This window comes from Equus caballus, chromosome 15, assembly GCF_041296265.1.
Source record: "Equus caballus isolate H_3958 breed thoroughbred chromosome 15, TB-T2T, whole genome shotgun sequence".
NCBI lineage: Eukaryota > Metazoa > Chordata > Mammalia > Perissodactyla > Equidae > Equus > Equus caballus.
In genome coordinates, this window is record NC_091698.1 from 44,977,698 (window position 1) to 45,000,397 (window position 22,700).

At 45.7% G+C, this 22,700-nt stretch overlaps 1 long non-coding RNA gene and 2 pseudogenes across 1 annotated transcript in view; 1 reads left to right on the forward strand and 2 right to left on the reverse strand.

Annotated features, from left to right (window-relative positions):
* Positions 1-10,244, forward strand: part of LOC106781152 (uncharacterized) — a 57,181-nt gene extending 46,937 nt beyond the window's left edge. Inside the window, exons 7-9 of the long non-coding RNA XR_011425971.1 lie at positions 5,881-6,012; positions 6,859-6,924; positions 9,625-10,244. This is a non-coding gene — a long non-coding RNA (uncharacterized lncRNA). The remainder of the gene's footprint in view (positions 1-5,880; positions 6,013-6,858; positions 6,925-9,624) is intronic.
* Positions 10,245-11,445: 1,201 nt separating this feature from the next.
* On the reverse strand, positions 11,446-13,602 carry LOC138917662 (uncharacterized protein C2orf78-like; annotated as a pseudogene).
* A 495-nt stretch (positions 13,603-14,097) lies between these two features.
* LOC138917610 (uncharacterized protein C2orf78-like) lies at positions 14,098-22,485 on the reverse strand (annotated as a pseudogene).
* Between the last annotated feature and the right edge of the window lie 215 nt (positions 22,486-22,700).

Consider the following 22,700-nt stretch of genomic DNA (forward strand, 5'->3'; position numbering starts at 1 on the left):
CATTCATTTATTCCTTTATTCCAGAACTCTCACCTCTCTGACCTGTTGTTTACCTAGCTCTCCAATGGTTGTGAAGATTATTAACAGTGTTTGTAAGATATTTTCAGAAACTAGAAAATAGAAAGTAAAAAGCATTCCCTGTTACAATTATCTACAGGTTAATCTGAAATTTATTGCCCCTTCTGCCTTCAGACCTACTGTAGGACATGCTGTCCTTTGCCGTTCCACTTGTAGCCAAATTCAGAGTTTTCCTAACAGGGACAGCTCCCTGTGCCTGATGCTGTGTGGAAATCTTAGTCTTCAGCTCCACTCTTATCCCTCTCAGTTATTTATCGGTATTTTTGAAAATATACATAGCATCACCCTGTAACATGATACCTGGCACAGGGTAGGAATCCAATGAAAGTTTCACTCTAAGTGGGAGAGTAGGTTGTTACAGTGTTTTTGGAGGGGAATTAGAGGGTACTTTAAAAATTGTAAGTTTGCATATCCTTTCCAGCAATTCTACTTCTAGGAATTTAAAAGTAGCTGTACTCACGCGTGAGGATGTTCACATTGCAGTCTCTCTGTAGCAGAGGACAAAAGTACTGAAAACAACTAAAAGTCCACCAACATTGGACTCATAAATTTTGGTGATTGTACTGAATGGAATAGTATGCAAGCATTAAAAGGAATAGAATGGATGTATGAATAAATGGACTGGAAAGCTGAGGGTCAGAGGTCGATTGTAGAACATGTAGAGTACGCTGCTTTTACATGAAATAGAGGATATGCATATAGGTACAAAGAAATCTTTATATAAAATATACGAGTGAACGTAAGCACTTGGAAAATATCTGGAGAAGCACACAAGGAACTGGGGGAATTGACTTCACTTTTCATTGCATGTCCTGCAGTGTTTGAAATCTCAAGGCGGTGACAAGCCTGCGCTCATCTGCATGAGCTGTACTACCGGCCTCCGGCGAAGGAGGGCGCCGTAGCCGCCAGAGTGCTGTTCCCTGATCGGGCTTCTCTGGCAGCCGGCCTGGTGACGTCATCAGGCCAGGCGGTGTCGCATGCGCTGTGGTAGGGATTTGGGCGCTGCCTGGTTTCCTACGCAGGTTCTTGCGGTTGGGGGTCTTGTTCTGACCCCGAGGGCGCCGGACTGGGGAGTCTGTCAGTCTTGGCGGCAGGGGGGCATCTTGGGGCCCACATGAGGCAATGGCTTCATGCCCGCCGCGGCCAGGTCCGCGGACCCCTCTTTTCGGACCTTCTTCAGCCAAGAGGAAGGGCAGAAACCACGTTCCCGAAAGGTAAGACGCTTTGGCCCCTGGGCGTAGCCCTGCCGCCTCTCAGCTCCTGGGTCTGGGTCTCGTCCACTGGGGTCTCTGCCTGTCACTGTTGAGGCCGCGTGCTTGGCCCCTCCGCCCCTTTCTCGGAGGCATTGACCGTCTGGCTGCTCCGCGTACAGTGGCTGAAACGGACGGTATGAGATGTTCTGATTTCTCCCCATCCTTTTAAAAGCGAGGCTCTGGCCATTGCTCGGGTCAAGTGCAGAGGGACTGCTTTCTAGGATGGTCTGTCAGTGCTGGGGACGGTACTTAAATATCGAAACTGAGTCCCGCTCAGTTCCTCAAACTGTGTTGTTTGGGCACGGAAAATGTGAGTGATGAGAACCAGGTGTGAGTGAAGAAGGCCTCCGCAACCGCTGAACTCTCTGCGGAAAATGTTGGATTGTGTCGTTGCCGGGAATCACGAAGGGCAGGAGTAGCTGCCTACCGGGTCTCATCTGAGAGCTCTTCCTCTACACGTTCAAACGATTAATTGTGAGACTTTGCTGTTGTGTGCAGTGAGCTCGTTTTTATTCCTTGAGACCTTCCTTTCGTCCAGCTCATACCTCATGAAGTCCCTTTCATTTGACCTCCTGAATATCTTGGAACCTGTCCCCTGACTTCCCTCAGCATCCTCATACGGAATGTGCCTGTTCTTTTGCATGTAGGTCCTGACTAGTGTGCGTGTATCCACTGTCGTTTCCTTCCAATGCATTCTTCACGCAGGAAATCTTTTTAATATGCAAGTCGGAACATTGCTCAGAAACATCACTCAAAAACGTTGTTTTAAGAGTGAAAACGAACTCTTGACCCTGGCCTTGAAGAGTCTGCCTGGTCTAGAATCCTCTCTGCTTCTTCGGCCCGGTCTTGTGCCCCTTTTGCCCTCACTGTGTGTGCTTCAGATTCACGGGGTTGACCTCGGTGAGTTCTCCCTCATCCTGCAGAGGTCAGCTGAAAGATTACTTTTCAGTGTGACTCCTAGCACTAAGTGAAGTTCACAGCCCCTTTCCCATCCGATTTTCCTTTAAAATATGAATTTGAAGGTCCGCACGTAATGAATTTGATGACTTCAGTTGTATGAGGACTAAAAATAAACCGTGAAGTGAAAGAACTGAATCTAAACGATTTCGGTCAGCGTGTGAGTATCGATGAACCTTAGCATTCAGGACTGGGCTGGCTTATCAGGGCTAGAGAAGGGCTGGCCATCTGTGGTCTTAGGCCTTGTTTGTGGAGACCTTTGCTCTGTTTGGTTGCCTTGCATATTTTCAAGATGGGGAACAGGAAGAAGGGGAGAACAGGTGGTCACTAGGTGGGGTTGAAGAAGGGGAGCAGCAAGATGCCAAGCAGAGAGCAGAGGGGACCCGCTGAGTGGGCTGTGAATTCCGTTTTCAAGGAGCCCCGTTGTACGCAGGGAGACAGTCTGATGTCAAATTTGGCTCACAGAAAGTGTATTAATAGGTGGAAAGACTGTCTCCCAGTTGGACAGCGGATAGCTAGGACTTGTGTCCTTGTTCTCAAAGTTCCTATCAAAAAGATAAGAAAAGTTAATTCAGTATTCTTTCAGAAATCTGAATTCACCGTGCAGAACTCTGATTCCCACCCTATCTGACTCCATTTCCACTTTTTATAGTAATATTTTGTAACATCCCCTTTACTCTCCTGAAGTGAAATTCATATATATACCCAACGTGCTTCCACACTTAAGTTTAAGGGAAAAAATCAGTGTAATGCTCTAACTATAAAATAAAGGAGAAATAAAATAAAGTAATTTAGAATAGAGTAATATGTGTTTACATTTCCATATGTCAATGTTTGGGCATGGCTTCACTAAAAATAAAGGAATTGTCAGTTGCTTGCACCATGAATGCCAAAGCTGCCCATGCTCACTGATCTGGGTGGGTATGTTGCCTTAGTGGCAGGAGTTTCAATGATTGTGAGCTGCGCTAAGTAGATTTCCAAAGAAAACAAAGTACAGTCTTCACTAGGATGATAAGATGGTTTCCATGCTGGACATTCAATGTCCCTGAAAACTGCAAAGAAACCCTTTGTGTTTATGTGTGTAATGGAGTTAGGTTCTAAGGCTTAGATACTTGTGAACACTTTTTCACCTCTATGGATGTTGAATAAGACTTTGAAAAGTCATCCAGGTGTGAGACCCACTTGTGGGAGTGTTCTGAATTTGGCAAGATGTGTTATACCCATGCCCGTCAGCCACTAAATGCCAGTAAAACCCCTCCCATCCCATCCTCACAACCACAAAAATGCCCGGGATCAGCAAGGTCAGGATTTCAGCATGGAAACTCTGAAAAACTGTGTTTTTGTTTGAAGGAAGAAAGGAATAGGTGGGGAAGGCATTTGACTGACATGAAAAAGGTGAGAAGAGATTCCATGTCTCATCACCCTGCCCGGCACAGCGTGGATTAGTGTCAGGGAGAGCCCACTTTGACTACTGGGAATTTATTTAATTTGTGTCTCGTAGGTCAGGAGTGGGTTTTCACCTACTCTGTCAATTCTTCTGCATCTCTGGACTTAAACATTAGTGATTTCTTAAAGATAAGCAAATAGTTCTGATTCACATCTGGCAACACCAAACATGGTCCTGGACACATCATAACTACTTTCCAGTCTTTGTTGAATGAGTGAACTGACGGCCCACCCCCACCCGCATTGGCGGTGCCTGTGAATTTCCTCCTATATTCCTCCTCCTCTCCGAGATTGTCCTCACTCCTCGGTCCCTGCTCCACGGTCTCTGCAAGGGGATCCTGAGGTTCCCCCGGGTCCCTGCTCAGCCCCTTTTCTTCAAGGACATCAGCAGGGAGAAGCAGGAAGAGTCTTCAGTCTCCTTTCTTCCGCACAGCCAACATCTTTCCTGTGTGACGTGGTTATAGGAAGCCTCTTCTAGTTCTGTGTGCACAAGGTGTTCTCTTCAGTGTTGGGACTGTTTAAGGCGCCATCAAGGGGGTTGCGAAGCTGCAGGGCCACTCCCAGTGCAGTCCCTGTTCACGCAGTAGAGGTAGGGAGATGAATGACCCCTGCGTGGCAGTGGAATGGGACAAGGTGTCCTGGGTGTTTGAGGGAAGTCACCCAAGGCAAAGGTACCTCAGTACCTGGCAGTCGAGTGTCAGGCACAGTGGACTGTCAAGTGGCAAATGATGTGTCACAGAAATGTCACAGCAGAAATGCCTAGGAATGGAAAGGAGGGGGAAATGACAACAGACAGGGTTAATCAAGGAAGGCTTCCTAAGCGGTTTGTGACTAAATGAGTTACCTCAGGTTGGCTGTTGTTCAGATAGCTGGAGATGGTCATGATCCTCCAGCTCCAAGTCTGGAAGAAACTGACAGGAGAGATTGTACGCCTTGTTGTAATTAACACAGTCTTCAAACCTTTCACAGTGTTCGGTGGAAGACTCAGCATCGTAGATCTGTCAGATCTGCCTAAGTTAATTTGTAAATTTAGCATCATCTCAAATCATCTGATTCTAAAGCTCGTATAGCAAAAGAAACTTACATCACCAGGAAAATTCTGAAAAAAAAGAGCAGTGGAGGGGGTTCATGTAGCCGTACCAGAAATTAAGCCACATTAGAAGTGTGGCTGGAGCACAAGGGATTTTTAGGGCAGTGAAGCTAATCTGTCTGATACTATAGGGGTAAATACATGTCATGGTACATTGGCCGAAATCCATCAAATATACAACACAGAGTGACGCGTGATGTGAGCTATTGACTTTGATTGATAATGATGTGTTGACGTTCGTTCACTGATCCTAACAAATGGGGCACACTGCTGTGGAACGTTGATGGTGGGGAAGGCTGTGTGGGGTGAAGGAGAGAGGATTAGTGAGAACTCTTTACTTTCTGCTCTGTTTTCTATGAAGCTAAAGCTGCTCTGAAAAGTAGTCTATTTGTTTTTTATTTTTGTGTGAGGAAGATTGGCCCTGAGCTAACATCTGTGCCTATGTTTCTCTGTTTCATGTGGGATGCCAGCTAGCGTGGCTCAACCACCGGTCCCAGGTCACCACTCTGGATCCAAACCTGCGAAGCCTGGGCTGCTGAAGCAGAGTCTGTGAACTTAACCACTATGCCACTAGGCTGGCCCCCTCTGTTACTTTTTTAAAAGATGTGTTGCTGGCACTTGAATAACCAAATAGATCGATGGAACAGAGTACATAAATGAAAGAAATACAGAAAAGAATATTTAGCAGTAAGAGCCATCCTTCATTTATGTAGATATTCTAGGAGTATTTATAAGTGCCTTTTTATAGGCACTCCACTTGGAGCTGGAGGTACAGTGGTGGACAACACTGATGTGGTCCCTGCCTTCTGGGAGTTTACAGTCTGGTTGGGAACCCACGTGAAACAAATACAGAAATAAATCTGTAGACGTGAGCTTATTTTCTTCCCTCTAATCCCTGGAAGGAAGGATTGTAATGTAGCTCGTAACTTCCAGAAGAGTGGAAACTTTCCTCTGAATCACACTGTTTGTTAGCATCACAGGGCTTGAATGAATTGGTGGTATAAGAAAGGATTTTAAGGACACATTTGCTCTTTCTTACCTCATTCTCTCTGACAGAGTTTGGAGAAGAATCTTGCTCCAGAAGAATGTTTTCACCCCTTGGATGTTTCTAGCAAAATCTGAGAGCAGAATGAAGAACTTGGACTGATTATTGATGTAACACACACTCGCCACTAATACAAACCAGAGGTAAATGGAACCCTTAGTGAAAAGACCATCTTTGTTCTTATAGTGTAATAATCATAGTAATTCAGTAGTTATAATGCTGGCCTTCTCTCATGGGTAGTATTTCAAAAAGGGAACCAAGTGGTTTCCTTAATTACACTTTTCTAATTGCTGTCTCAAAAAGAGATTAGAGACTTGAATCGAAATATAATATTTGGCAATAGCCTCTGTACATGCTTGAGAAATACTATAGACTTCCATTTTCTCTCTCTTTATATATATACATACATATATATATATATATATATATACATTTTTTTTTTTTTTTTTTTTTGCCTGGGAAGTTTCATCCTGAGGTAACATCGTTGCCAACCTTCCTCTTCTTTTGCTTGAGGAAGATGAGCTCTGAGCTAACATCTGTGCCAATCTTCTGTAATTTGTATGTGGGTCAGTGCCACAGCACGGCTGACAAGTAGTATAGGTCCGAGCCCAGGATTTGAACCCGCGAACCCAGGCCATCAAAGCAGAATGCACCTAGCTTAACCACTACGCCATGGCGCCAGCCCCTCTGTTCTATATTTTGAATGTCAAGTCAACTTTTAGTAAGAAAAGTAGTAGCCTAAAAGAAAAGAAAGGAATATCCATGATGTCTTTAGCAGTTATTTTAAATAGTTGTCAGAGCACGTGTAAGCATCTCGGTAGAAGACAGTTCTCTAAATTTTATGCTTTCTTTTCCTGATATCTTTGGACACACCAGGGAAACTCATACGTTCTGTGTGGCATTATCAGTGAGAAAGAATTGTCCTCCTTCTGACCAGTTCCATGGCCTTGGGAAACAATAACACCTAATGTCTCTTAACATTTGTACAGGCCTACCTCGGAGATCTTGCGGGTTCTCTTCCAGGTCACTGAATAAAGTGAATATCGCAATATAAAGTGAGTGGCACTAATAATTTGGTTTCCCAGTGCATGTAGAAGTTATGTTTACACGACACTGTAGTCTGTTAAGTTTCAATAGCATTAGGTCTTGAAGAACAATGTACATACCTTGATTAAATAATACTTTATTGCTATAAATGCTAACCATCTTCTGAGCCTTCAGCAAGTTGTAATCGTGTTGCTGATGGAGGGTCTCGTAAGAAATGCAGCGTCTGTGAAGCACGGTAGAGCGAAGCACAGTACAGTGAGGTAGGCCTGTACAGCAGCTGCCATTTAAAAAGTGCGTGCACACACATTAAGTCAGTGAATCCGCACAGCAGGCCTTTGCTGATGAAGTGGGAGTGGTACTAACGTCCCCTCCTGAGTGCTTCCTCTGCGCTGAGCCCGGAGCATAGACGGTGACAGTGACTCATTTCACAGATGGTGAAACTGAGGCCCAGAAAAGGAAGAATTGAAACTTGAACTCGGGTATTCCTTTTGCTTTATTTTTTTGATGTGGTAAAATATACATAATATTTATCATTTTAACCATTCATAAGTGTACAGTTCAGTGGCATGAAGTGCATTCATGATGTTGTGCAGCCGTCCCCACTGCCTGTAACCACAAGTTCCATCATCCTGAACAAAAGCTCTGTAACCATTACAAAATAACAACCCCATTTCCCCTCCCTCAGCCCCTGGTGACCTCTATTCTACTTGTTGTCTTCATGAATTTGCCTGTTCTGGGTACCTAACATTAGCGGAATCATACAATATTTTTCCTTCTGTATCTGGCTGATTTCGCTGAACATAGTGTTTTCAGGGTTCATCCATGTTACAGCATGTAACAAAATGTCTCTCCTTTTTATGGCCAAATAACATTCCACTGTGTATACATACCTCATTGTGTTTATCCATTCATCTGTCGATGGACAGCTGGGTTGTTTCCACCTTGTGGCTCTTGTGCATCATGCTGCTGTGAACATTGTGTACAAATATTTGTTCAAATCGTTGCTTTCAATTCTGTTAGATGTATAGGTAGGAGTAGAGATGTTGGATCACAAAGGAGTTGTATGTCTATCCTTTGGAAAGTGCCAAAAACTTTTCCACAGTGTCATTCTGTTTTTAAACAATTACCACAAATTTTGAAGTTATACAGGAGCAGACCTAATGCTGTGGCGTTCGTGGACCACCCATGAACTCATCCAGCTTGAATATTTATCAGCTTATGGCTGTCGTGTTTCCTCTCTACCCCTACGTGTTTCACCGTATTCCATAGTTTTTTGAAGCAGATGCCCAATATCATATAATTTCACCTGTCTATTTTTGGTATGTATATTTAAAGTGTCAGACTATTGTTCCTTAATATCCTCCTTTCTTATTAAATATCCAGTCAGTTCTCAAATTCCCAGTTGCCTCCTAAATGTCATAGAAATTGTTTTTAGGGGTTTGAGTTGGGTCTAACTTAGGCCCACACTTTGCATTTCATTGTTAGGTTTCTGACATCTTATTTAATCTATGGGTTCTCCCCCAATGTGTCTCTCACCTTCTTTTTATTTTCCTCTCGAATTTGACTTTTTGAAGAAACCCGGTAGTTTGTCCCGTCTGAAGACGACATTACAGATAATACAAGAGTGAATGAACACAATGGATAATGCCTTAATAGAAATAAGAAAAGGAGAAAGTTTTAAAAAATATGTAAGTAGAAAAAAGAATTCTAGAGAAATGCCAAATATTAGAGACAAGCGACAAAGTCAGGGCAGTTATGAAAAGAGTAATTCAAACATAATGTAAGAATTTAGTGTACCATAAGAGTGACACTTCAAATCAGTGGGACCCATTAGTCAGTAAATTGTGAGACATCCATGTTGGGGTGTAAATCATTTCTCTGGAAGGATCCGCAGCGTGGCAAAAGTAAATGTGTCTAAGGGAGGAAGGAATTGGGTGGCTGGGGAACTTGGGGAAAAGGGTGAACTTCCATTGAATCCCCTTTCGTACCTTTTTCACGTTCTCTCCTGTGAATCTATTACCTCTGAGGTCTGCCTGCCTGAGTTCACACCCCAGCTCGCCCAGTTGCTGACTCTTCACCTTGGGCCAATTCTTGACACTCTCCAAGCCTATCTCCTTATCTGTGAAATGGAATTGATGACCCAAGGGGTGCTTCCTAACACAATATAAATTCTCAACAAATGTAAATGACTAGGGGAAACAACCTAAATGTCCATGAACTGAGGAAAGGATAAACAAGTGTGGTGGATCCATACAATAGAATATTTTACAGTCCTAAAAAAGAATGAAAGGCTGACACATACTACAACATGGATGAACTTTGAAAACATTCTGCTAAGTGAAAGAAGCCAGACACAAAGGCCACGTATTGTGGTATATTTCATATGTATGAAATGTCTAGAAAAGACAAGTCCATAGAGACAGAAAACAGCTGAGTAGTTGCCTGGGGCTGGAGAGAAGAGGGAATGAGGAGCAGCCTCTAATGGTTGGGGGGGCGTTTCTTTTAGGGGTGATGAAAATGTGATGTGTTAGATAATGCTGGTGGTTGCCTGTGCTTGTGAATGTACTAAATGCCACTGAATTTACAATTTCAAAAGATGGATTTCTATGGTATGTGAATTATATCTTAATAAAAATAATTTTAGAAATGTAAATTACCAATTTTCCCATGATAATTATCTGCTATCCCCATCTCCCCCCCTCCCCCAGCATTCCCTTTTATGCCCCCGCTCCCCCCGCTCACCCCCTCCAGGTGCTCTACAAGCCTCCCAAGGAGCGACTCTGGACCCTTGGGCACATACGTCCTGCCCTCGTGGAGCAGCGACCCAGTGCTCACGTGCTCCCACCGCTCTCCTGCCCTGTGATCGACGCTTCCAGTGGATTTTTCTTGTGTGCTTTTGGATGATGGCGATGTTTAGAGAGGGCAGAAACAGACCAGGTGGATTGAGGAGGCCCTGGCAGGCGCCTCAAGTTAATGTTTATGAAGAGATGTTTTTCCAAAGAAAATGTACAGGTGACCAACAGGCTTATGAAAAGATGTTCAACGTGACTAGTTTTTAGGGAAATGCATTCAAAACTAAAATGAGTTATCACCTCCTCCCCATCAGAAAGGCTATTATTAAAAAAACAAGAAATAGCAGGTGTTGGAAGGGTGTGCAGAAAAGGGAACACTTGTATAGTGCTGGTCAGAATGTTAACTGGTACAGCCACTATGGAAAGCAGTATGGAGATTCCTCAAAAAAGTAAAAATAAGACTACCATATGATCTAGCTATTCCACTTCTGGGTATTTATCCAAAGAACATGGAAACACGCTAATGGGAAAAGATATATGTGCCCCTGTGTTCGTTGCATCATTATTCACAATAGCCAAGACTTGGAAACAACCAACGTGCCCATTGAGAGATGAACGGATAAAGAAGATGTTATATATATACACACACACAGTGGAATCCTACTCAGCCATAAAACATGAAATCTTGCCATTTGCGACAACGTGAATGAACCCTGAGGGTGTTCATAGATAACAAACACATAGATACCAGAAGGAAAAGGGTGGGAGGAGGAGGAAAGGGGTAAGGGGCAGATGTGTAAGATGACGTATGGCAGTTAGACTTGGGTGGGGAACATGATGTAGTCTGTACAGAAGGGGAAATAGAATGAAGTACATCTAAAAAAAAAAAAACTCTAGGCCCCTCCAGAAGTTGGATCTCGTCCACCAGTAACGTCCAGATGCTTTGCTCTGAAAGCCAGCTTGGTCACCAACAGGCGTTAGCAAATACTGAGCACTGCTGGCATGCAGGTCTCAAGTTGAGGCCTTGCTCCTCCGCAGGCAGTGTGACGGCAGCCCACTGCGGAACGTCAGTAGTAAAGCGGCTCAGTGACCCTGGCCTTGCGTGTCGTTGCAAAGGTTAACTGAAGTAGTGAGTTCGTGGGCCTGGTGCACAGGGGTCGGGGAAAGGTGATTTCTCTGCCTGCCCTGTCCTGGGTGGGCCTCCTGCTGCAGCAGCTCCCATGGGGAGGCCCCTGTTATCAGCTGCCCCCAAGGTAACTCAGCCCTGGTCATTCATCTCGTAGATTCCCTTTTGATTTATACTGACCGTCCCCAGCCATAGTCATTCATGGATGAGGTGACCCAGGGCTTTTGGAGAAGTGTCCTGAATCTCTTGTTTCCCAGAACACTGATGTGGTCGCGAGCCATAAGTACAGCCTCCCTGAGAGACTTTTTACATTTGTCCTAGACTCACCTAGACTCATCGGCTGCCGTCTTCAACTCTATTCCAATTTTACTCTTTTAACGCTCCCCTCAGGCCCTGCTTCTGACTTCTGCCATTCACGACTCCTGCTTCTTTTTCTAAACCCCTAAAATCTCTCCCCTTTTGGCTACCCCAGCCCTGGACCCTCTTCCTGCCTGTTTCCTCATTTTGTATGCCTTTCCCTCATTCTCCCATCCAACGTCACTTCTTTTTTCTCATGAAGCCTTTGATCCCCACCCCCACCAAAGAGAAACCACAGTTAACAGCATCTCCAAGACAAAAGGCTTCTTTATTACTCATCTGTTAACTAGTACTGCTATTTATTGTTCTAGTAAATTTTTAAAATATCAAAATATATAACTCTTATCTATCTATAGAAAAACATCTGGACCCCAAAGGGGCACCAAGAGCCCTAGCAGCCTTATATCGCGTAGCCGTAGTATCGAGAAATTTCCATTTCTTTTTCCCTCTCAGTGAAAAACTGCACTTTCCCCCGAGAGGTGTACTTGGCAGCCTTCTCACGCTCCTGTTGAGCCTGCCTCTTCATGGCCTCCCGCTCTGGCCTCTGTTCCTGTGTGATGGGCTCTGACATCACTGGCCCTGGAATGTCGGGTTTCCTCCATGGAATTGGTTGCTTGCTAAAATCCTCCAGTAGATACTGGGCGGGAGGCTTGGGCGGGGCCTGGAGCATGGGCACAGCAGGGGCAACGGGCTCCTGCTGGAGAGAAGTGCAAGATGCTGTTCTGTAAGGTGCAGGGCTTGAAGCAGGACACTGAGGGACGCTAGGCCGGGTGGGGTTGGTCCAACCTGGTCGAGCGGGGTTGGTGGAAATTGGCCGAGCTGGTCTGGCAGGACCTGTCAAAGATGCAGGAGCTGGGTGGGTGGAAATGACTGCAGTTGGTTGGGCTGAGTTGGTGGAAGCAGGCCGGTCAGGGTCTGCCACAGCAGGCCGATGTGAGGCCAGAGCCTGTGGCCTCCAAGGAACAGGTCGAGCTGGAGGCTTGTCCACGGTCAGAAAAGGCAGAGGTACCAACCTGACCTTCCCAGGAGGTGGCAGCTCGTCCCGGGATGGAGGTGGACACTCTTTTTGAGCCCTGCCCTCTGGTTTCTGAGCTTGGACTCGAGTTTCCAAAGGACCTTGACCCTTGAGTGGGGTATCCAGCCACGGTTTGATAGCTGGGCAGGGCTGGGGGTGTTTGGGGTTGCTGCAGGTTCCCAGGGCCTGGTGTTCTTCTCACTCTTCCTCCCCAGAGCATGAAACACCTGCACCGACTCCAACATGTGCTGGCCGAGGCTGGTTCGAGGCCGCTTAAAGGTTTCTTGGCTCAGCTCGGGTTGATTCTTCCTCCGCTTCATCTTGGGCATCATTGGCTTCTCTTCCACCCTGACTTCAGTCCCTGACTGCCGACTCTCTCTGGCTTTCTTGGAGTTGTTTCCTCTGGTGCTCTTGGTCCTTTCCTGCCCATGGCTCTTAGTTGTACTGATCCTGCTGGGTGCGGATTTCTGTGGTTTGCTGTTGGAGTGCTCGGCCTTGTTCTCAGGAGCCCTGTCACTGGCTGCAGCATTGCAAATAAGCCCTTCTCGCCCTGACAGGCACTCCGGGTCCTTTGGCTGGATTTTGGCCTTGGGAGCACCATCGAGAGGCTCAGAGGCCTGATGTTTGTTCTTCCTGGTGTACTCGGAGGCAGCCTTTCTGCCACTTATCTTTTGCTGCAGCTGGATGGACTCGATGGCTCCTGTGTCTTTGGCTTGGATCAGCTCGGGGCCTTGGGGTTGATCAAGGTCTTTCAAGGGGTCGAATAGTTGGGGAAGGTGACCATCCTCCATCAGTGTAGCGATGTCTGCAAAGCCACCGCTAGCCTCGGTCCCGTTTTCCAGTGTCCCTTGGCCCTCAAGACTCAGGCTACCCTTTTCTAGATCAGCGTTTTCAGAACCAAGGTGGTCCTCTTGTCCGAGGGGATCGATGCAGGTCAGGAGCTGGAGAATATCAGGAATTTCTAAAGGCTGTAGTAGAGGCTCTTGGTTTTGTATTGGGATCTGGTCGGGATCCAGGGGCTTTGCAGGGTTGGTGTTCAACTCATCCCAATTCTTTGGAGCTGGAGACAGTGCCAGGAGGTTACTGTTAGAAGTGTCGACTGGAGCTTTCAGTGAAAGTTCCCCAAGGTCAGGTGGTGGGTTACTCTGCAGCATCTGGGTATTTCTGCTACTGCAGGATTTAGGGAATTCTGGAGCTTGCTGTAGATAAATTTTCTGGCTTGGCGGTTGCAGCCCCAGGGAAGTCTCCATCCCCAGGGAATTTTCCACCACTACAAAGGAAGCAAGGATGAAGTGAGTCCTCGGTGGGTGAGGTGTTCCCCCTTAGACACCAGTGCAGCAACCACGTCCCTTCCCCCGATGGGCAAGGCGTTTCTCCTGGCTCATAAGGATCATGGACAGCTCCCTGTGCTAGGAGGTAAGAGGCGAGTGTTCTGGTTCTTACTGGTGATCATTGGATGTCATTGTCCCTTGGTTTTCTTTCTACTTCATAGGATTGTCATAGGAGAATTAAAATGTAAAAGGGATTTTTGAAGTATGAAACATTTCACAATTCCTAGCATTCTCCTGAGAGAATAAGAACACTTCACACCGCGGACCAGGAGAGGGAGTGGAGCTCTTCCTGATGAAATTGATAAGTAAGGACAGATTCTTAGCCCACTGAGTTTGGACGGGATCTGGGGAGACAAGGTCTTATTCCCGGTATCAAGAAAGTGGCAGAAAGTTAACCTGACGCTATGGGAATGAGAGTTGTGAAGCGCCTTCCCAGGAGACGGAACCTGTACATCAGGAGATGGAGTCCATTTGTGTGTGGTGGTACAGGGCACTTAGCAGGTGGAGCAGTGAAACTTGTGGGGTCCCTTGGTGTGCTCTTGGGGTTCTCAGCCATGAAATGTAGGTGGGCATTTCACTGCCCCCTTCTGACGTGTATTATGTGCTCCTATGTCGAGTCTGAAATGGGGAGCACTGAGCGAGGGTAGTGTGCACTAAAGTGTCAGGACTTCAGTTCTACCTGTCTGTGGCCTCACCGCTTCCCAGCTGCAGATTTGACCCTGATTTTGGATGTGGACCTCCTTCCTCTGCCTTCTTGCTGTTTGTACTCACCTTGAAATGTGGTTTGTGGGATGGCTGGAGCAGACACAGCATAGTAGACCCCAGAGGAGGAGGCTGGTGGTAGGACATGTGTGGGCTGAATCTTCTTTAGTACTAACACCATTTCTGGTTGAGGAGCAGAGGCCCCAGCTCCTTTGCAGGACACAGAGCCATAGGACTGCAGGCAGGGGCCAAGTTCTCCAGACAGCAGAGGCCCCAGTGTGCCGTGATCATAGTAATACACCTGGCTTCCTTCCTGGTAGGGAAGTGACAGGCTGTGTCCCTGATTTGGAACCTGAGATGGTGTTCCCTGAACAAGGCTGTGGAAAGTGATGGATACAGAGGGACCACATTATTGGCACCTGAGGTTCTGTCGTACTGTGCTGCCATATACATGGAGGAAACCACTGAGTCCTGGCCAATGACAGTCAGAGTGCAGTCTCCGAGAGAAGGTGACTCCTGTGCAGTGCTTCCTGGGACACCCCACTCAAAGAGACCCGGATAGGAAGCAGCTGAGGTGGAGCTCTGGCTCTGGCCAGTCACTCCAGACAGCGTGGTTGTGCTAGAATGTTGGTAAAGGTAGGCGCTGCCCATGAGTGGCTGGGAAGAGGTGCCCGAGGCTGATGGCAGAAGCCATGCTGAACTGATGGCTGGAGCAGAGACTCTGGAGAAATTGCAGACACTTCCTGTTAGGGAAGCTGCATCGCTCACCACAGGAAGAGAGAGCTGCAGGGAGTTTGGAGGTCCAAGTAAGGATGGATTCTGGAAATTTTCTGTAGGGAACAAGAGGTTGATGAAAAGACAGTGAGACTGATCAACTCTGACAATGTCTGAGGAGCAGCATCATCTCAAGGTTGCTGCATGAGGAAGCCTCTCATCCCCTGCTCACTGAGACAGCACACACCCACGCCTTTATGGTGGTTGTAAGGCCGTGAGCAGTTTGTTCCTTTCTGTGTAACTGCCTGTGCTCCCAGATGGGGCAGAGATGTGCAGAAGCCCCAAGCGGTGAGGTTCACACATTGTTCTTTAGGCTGGAAGCCCCCTTCTCCCTGTCCATCCTTCCCTTGAGCCTCCCCTAGTCCTGATTCATCTACTCTTTGCTAGAATAGAAGCATTTTAGAAGTAGAACGTCCTCACAGATGCTCTGTTCTAACATTCTCCTGGTATGAGTGAGGAAACTGAGGCTCAGGTCAGCTGGAGTGGTCCGATTCTCCCATTATGGCAGCATCATCACCAGGTCACAGAGCCTAAGTCTCCTGACTTCTTGCCAGGACTCTGCTCTGACTGTTCCACTACCAGAACCCGGGAGAAGGAGACCTCCTAATAAGGTGTTTTCTTGGTCCCTTAGAAAACAGTGCAGCTGTTACCACTGTCTCTTCAGGGTCTGTTTGCTCGTACTGTTCACGTGCTGTTCCCTAGAGTTCACCCAGTAGTCAGTCCGGGTGGTAGGTGTAAAGGGTCACTCTTACCCTCTTCAAGCCTGGTTTCTGATCCTACCTCCACGTGACTGCCTGAAGGTGTGCATCCCAAGAAGTGCTTTTTGAAAGAAAACGGTAATTTAATCTCTCTGAGCATCGGGTTACTCATCTGTAGTTATAGTAACAATGATTATAATTTTAGTAATAATTCATACATGAATAAAAGTTGTATGTGGCATATCTGTTATAGGGAGAAAGACAGTTTCTGTAAAAAATCATGGAAAACCTTTATCACAGACCTAAAAATAACTATACTGATATATGAAAACTGAGGTATGTATCAAGCACCAAAGCATAATAAGTTTACTAATAAATGAAATTCTGTATCATACATACTGTGTCGTGAAAGTGAGCATTGCTGGCTCCATTGTAGTGAATACTATTTACCAAAACCAGCCCAGAGTGGAAGGTGATCTTGAATGAATTCCTAGCTGTTAGTGCAGACAGAGAAGATATATGAATAAAACTCACCTGAAAGGCATTAAATGCTATAAATGTGAATGTATATGTGGCCACAATACGAGCAGACTGATATTTCAGTGAAAACTGGTACAAAGCTGAGAGCAACATCCTAAGTGTAAAGGAATTCTGTTATTGTGCTCGTTCTTATTTCTCTGATCATGACCCAGCAAGGAACAGCTAGTAAGGAATTAGTCCTTCTGATTCAAGTTAGGGGATATTATTTTTTTTAAAGCTTATGTTTTATTTTTAACAGGCATAACATCTGCATAGTTGAAAAATGAGAATAAAACACTAGAAATTCTGTTGCCTCCAGCCCTCTGGATAATGACTTTATCAGTTTCTGGATTATAGGAAGTGTCATTCCTAAAAGATCTCTGAAATGTGTATATTCAAACTCTCAGGTGCCATCCATGTTCAGAGAGGCAAGAGAAAAAAGCAAACAAGCGAGTCTGAGTCTGAGAAGCTGCTTTTCCTGGCGATGCCCTGTTCTGCCTTACTCGCCTTCCTCGGCTATGAATGTGAAGTCAACTGTGCTTCGCCCTGCTCTGAGCACATTTCACTCTGTGCTCTTCCTGCTGCAATTGAAAATCTTTGGTTCCTTCAGCATTTCATGCCAAACCACCTCTTTTTCCTGGAGAGCTCCTCCTCGCTCTCCTCCTCATTCTTCTATTTTATCCTCCCTCTAGGTTCCTGTTGGCCTGTGCTGATGAAAACAATCCTCAACTTCCTGACCTTCGAAGACTAGTCCCCCTGTAGCCCAGTACTCTCCATCTCCTACCCTATTTTCCTTTTCACCTCATTTAAGTAGAAAATTCCAGAACATGTGAATATTGCTATTTGACGCACCCTAAATTTGAAGTACTAGAGTTGAAATGTCAGTGGAGGGAGACCATTGCAGATGAAACCTCTGGGTACATTTTGCTAGTTTTCTGCATCACCTAGGTTTTCTCTCTGTTTCTCAGGGAACACTCTCAAGAGGTCTCTGATTTCATTTCTACCTGGGTGCCCTTTAAGATTCAATATGAGAAAAGCAAAGGAGCAGAAGGAACAACAGTTGTAATATCCTGATGTGAGAGATGAGGAGGAAACAGAGTTTGTGAGAGAGTCAACGACTTGTCCAAAGTCACACAGCTCATGCATATCAAAGTAAAATGTGAAATTACTCTCCCAGATTTCTAATTCAATACTTTACCTCATTTTTCCATGCTCTTTTGAATCTACTACCAAATTTAGGGGCAAAAAGACATAACAAGAAACATTTAAAAGTTTCTTTCCCTACCTGACATGGTGAGAAAAGAAGAGGAAGCATCAAGTGCAGATGCAAGGGATGAGGAGACGATACCAGAGGAAGTCTGAGTGGCTGCCGCCAAAGAGCGGTGTGTCCAGTACGAAGGTCGCTGTTCACACTGGTCATTTGCGACGATCCAAATTTATTTACCAACAACTCCATGGAAACCCCAAGATTCTAGCAGGTGGCAGTAGGTCCAGGGGGAGAACGATGTCACAGAGCAGGCAGTGTAAAGGTAAGAGACAGCCAATAGGGCGGCCAGATTCCCCACAAGAAGATGGGATTGGGTGGAGGGAATGGGGGGAGAGCTACAGCAGCACCTGCATGGCTGAGCTCCTGGGGAGGTGACATCCTAGGAGCCACATGTGCTAGTCTCTCTTCCCCAGGCTCTTATGTTAGGGAATCCTCTCAACGTTCCTTATAGATGTTCATTAATATAATTAACTCATGATTATTTTAGTCTATAAATTATGCATTTTGAATTGTACGTTTATAATTTTAGGTACAGTTAATTAATATCCTTAGTGAGGAAGGAAAGGGACATGTAGATTGACTCAATACAGTTGTTTTGAAATCCTATCAGTTGATCTAACTGTGAACTTGATGAAGCTTTTAAGGAGCAAAGGAAGGGATTAATGAGTTCTTTCTGTAACTTGGTGAAAGAGTAGGGTGAGGTTTGTTGAGTGCCCCTTGTGGGGAATGATGTGGTTCAAGGCTGTTGTCTTTCAGTTTCTTCTCCTTGAATCATAGCTTCCTTGGACTGGGCTGGGCCGGGTTGGACTTGCATCTCTCTGCTGCTCCCCTTTTCTTTCTTCTGCGTTATAGACCTTGTTTCTGGGACCAGCCTCGGCCTTGCATCTCCCCCTCCTGGATGTTACTTCCTTTCAATCCCAGCAGCAGAGGTCTTCTTTCCAGTGCCTGATGCTTCTGAAAATGGCGCCTGCCCATTAGAAGCAGATGCCAGAGAGCCAGGGACACAGCTGAGGGCAGAGCTCTTCTCTTCCAGCCTTGGGTTGCAATTCTTTTGCCCATAATTTGCTCCCTCTGGCTCCTTGGGCCACACAGGCCTCCTGCCATCCCGCGCTTTTATACATGAGAGGCATTCGGGGTCCCCCCCTTTCCTTCTCCTCTGAGTGTATCCAGTGTGGCAGTTGCTGTAGCCTCCTCCCTCTTGGAAACAGCCACTGTAGAATGATGGGCCTCTAGGGTTCTCTGTCGGCCATGGTTGTGTTCAAGGCCGAGCAACATGCAGAGGAGAATAGTGAGAGAAAGAGGAGGACATTCATGGAGAATAGGGAAGAGGCAAGGTGAAAGGGACAGAAAAAGAGAGTTGCCTGTGGATTTTTGGGTTTCTTGAGAAACAGGTTGATACATTTTGGCCTCACTTTGTATTAACGGAACTGACAATTCAGTATATATTTTTTAATGTCACTGGATGGTCCAGCAACAGCCACGAATTCTGTACATTTAAGAGAATAACCTTAAATTACTTTGTCTCATTTTGTTTTATGTGATATTACATGATTTATGTTAGTCATCGGTATGTTTGTAGAATATGGGTCGTTTTCAAATGCTCTGGGTCTGTCTCCGTGTTTTTCCTGGTTCAGTTTTTAAGGATCCAACACTGGGAGACAGATCACATGCTGTTCTCCTGCTGATTGTTCATTTTGAAGTGTCATGAACTAACTTGACCTGAAGGGTTCTGTGGAGACACTTACAAGGGGTCTGTGAGAAGCATTGTGGTGAGTTGCACGGTGCCCTCACGCCTAAGGAGCAGATGTCTGCAGTGCACCCGGCTGGCCTGGGAGCCTCTGCTTTTGTGCCCCTGCTTAGTGCTCTTCTCTCTAACCACTCTGGTGACTGGGAGACAGTGGGCGAGGGCTGAGTTGCTGCTGATTTGTATGTGGAGTCAGCTGGTTTGGGGAGGAAATCTTTGCATGCAGTCATTTTCCTTGGTGGCAGACTTTTCGGATGCCTAGGTGTGTGATCCAAGATGCCAGAGGCCACGAGAAGATAGCTGCTAGATGTGACCTCCAGAGACACACATTTCATTTATAGGCTTATTTTTCCTGTTATGAAATGTGAATGCTCTGAGTGATGGCGGGGGTGTTTACCCGAGGAGAAATTGTGAAGGGTGTTGCAGTGTCGAGATATGGCTTGAGCTCACGTTTGAAATTTTTTGCCCCTCAGCTTCATACCTCAAATAGCCTACTTCCCTGACATGAGGATGTAACAGGAGGCTAACAACATATCCTAGATATCCGCAAGTTAGACCAGTCTCTCTCTTTTTTCTATGTTCCCATGGAAATGAAGGGGATCCAGAGCTACTGCAGGTTAGGGTGGGTGACGTAAGATTGGAAGAATTGTGGTAAGACAAATTCAGGTGGCAGTCAAATGTTTATACAAGAAAATATTCACTTTCAACGTCCAATCTAGTTAGGCAAACCCTTACTTAGGCCTTTCCTGGTTCCCGGCCTCTGTAACTACATTCTCTCCGTAGTTCTTGGGCATTTAACCTTAGCTTGCAGCCTCAGCGTCATATTAGCCTCTAATAGAATCTTAAGTGAAGCTGGGAGAAACTTCCAAGCATGAGTCCAATGCTGTGGAACTGAGCATCAAGCCCTACACTCACAGAAAGCCTTTTTTTAATAGTTAGGGCACTGTCTTGTCCCATAGAGCCACTTCCTGCATTTCGTGCCCATGGGGATAACTGAGACTTGTCTTCACGCAACATGCCCTGTCCTTCTACCCCTGAGGCTCTTCCTTACTCTCCCCATCGTCACGTTTTCATTTAATTAAGGCCTAGAGTCCCTCACACTCCTGCGTGTTCCCTGGGGCCCTACAAGACACTGGCAGATTTTGTTAGTGTCAACTGCTTAGCTGTTTGGTGATCCAAATATGCCTTGCTCCTGTATTTTCCATTCCAGTGTCCTGCATACCTATTCTGGCGTTTTTTAACCTCAGGTTGGATTCACACCCTGGAAGGCCTACGCTTTGCCGGTTCCCATAGTTTCTAAAAAGCGTTTTATGCTTAGGTCTGTATTTTCTTGTGTCAACTGAGTGTGTTCCCACCCCAAGCTTGTGTCATTTAGCAAATGGGAAGTGCAAGACCCATACAGCCTTTCTAGATTCTGATCGATGTATGTCACATTTTCTGTAGTCGTGTCTATAGACGTTTGTACCGGATGTACTTTTAGGCCACTACACACCTGTTGGATATTACTTTTCATAGATTCCAAAGGAATATTTTATGATGTAGCACCAAACTTGAATGTACTGAGTTGTAAGTTTGCAAACGATGGTGTGCTCACATATGTCGTTCTTTTTCCAGATAGCAATTTACTAATATTGATCCATGTTTAATAATGTAGAAGATTTCCGAATTGTAATGCTTGGGCATTCGAACTTGGTTACTCTATGATTGTCCCAGAAATGTTAAAGCTAGTGATCTTTTTGCCGTTCGTTCATTCCTTTATTTTAGAACTCTGATCTTTCTGACCCTCCGTTTACCTAGCACTGAAATGGCTGTAAAGATTAACAGTGTTTGTAAGATATTTTCAGAAAGTAGAAAATAGTAAATAAACATTTGCTATTAGAATTATCTACGGTTTAATCTGAAATTTAGTGCCCCTTCTGCCTTCAGACCTGTTGTAGGACGTGGTGTTCTTTGCTGTTCCCCTTGTAGCCAGATTAAGGGTTTTTCTAACAGGTACTGCTCCCTGTGCCTGATACTGTGTGGAAATTGTAGCCTTGAGATCCACTCTTATCACTCTCAGTTATTTTTTGGTATTTCCTACAATATACATACCATCACCCTCTAGCTGATACCTGGCACAGGATAGGAATCCAATAAAGTTGCACTGTAAGTGGGAGGGTAGGTCGTTACAATGGTTTTGGAGGGTAATTAGACAGTACTTTTCAAAATTTTAAGTTTGCATGTCCTCTTTCTAGTAATTCTACTTCTAAGAATTTAAAAGTAGCTGTATTCACGCACGAGGATGTTCACATTGCAGTCCGTGTGTAGCAGAGGACAAAAAACCGCAGGACTGTGGACTCATCATGTGAATTATGGTAAATTATAAGCCATGTAATATTATGCAAGCATTAACAAGAATAGAATGGATGTATGAATAAATGGACTGGGAAGTTCAGTGTCCAGGGTTGATTGTAGAATGTATAGAGTATGCTGCTTTTACACGAAATCGAGTCTATGCATATAGGTACAAAGAAATATTTATATAAAATATACGAGTGAATGTAAGCACTTGGAAAATATCAGGACAACCACACAAGGAACTGGGGAAGTGGGAAAAAAACCTTTCATTCCATGTCCCATATTGCTTGAAATCTCAAGGCCTTGACAAACGTGCCGTGATCTGCATGAGCTGTAGTTCTGTCCTCAAGCGAAGGAGGGCGCTGTGGCCACCAGAGTCCTGTTTACTAACCCAGCTTCTCAGGCCGCCGGCGTGGTGACGTCATCAGGATGGGAAGCAGCGCCTGCGCAGTAGTAAGGATGATGGTTGCCTAGATTGCTACCGAGGTGCTTGCAGTTGGGGGACTTGTTCTGTTCCCGAGCGCCCTGGACAGGGCACTTTCTCACTGTTGGCATTCGATGGTCAGCATCTTGGGCCCGCATGAGACAGTGGTTTCATACCTGCCACGCCTAGTCCAGGGACACTTCTTGTCCGGACGATCTTCAGCCAAGAGGAAGGGTGGAAACCATGTTCCCGAAAGGTAATAAGCCTTGGCTCCTGAGCGCGGTCCTGCCGCCTTTTAGCTCCTGGGCCTGGGCCTCGTCCACTGGGGTCCCTGTCTGTCACTGTTGCCGCTGCAGGGCTCTTGGCCCCTCTGCCCTTGCTCGGAGGCACTGACTGGCTGGCTGCTCGCCAGCAGTAGCCGAAACAAACAGTCTGAGATGTTCTGATTTCTCCCCATCCTTTTGAAAACAAGGCTGTGGCCATTGCTGCTCTGGTATGAGGCATACGGACTGCTTTTTAGTATGGTCTGTCAATGCTGGGGACAGGACTTAATTATCCCAACTGAGTCCTGCTCGATTCCTCAAATCGTGTTGTTTTGGCGCGGAAAATGTGAGTAATAAGAGCTAAGTTTGAGTGAAAAAGCCCTCCAGTACCGTTGAACTTTCTATGGAAAATGTTGGATTGTGTTGCGTCCAGGA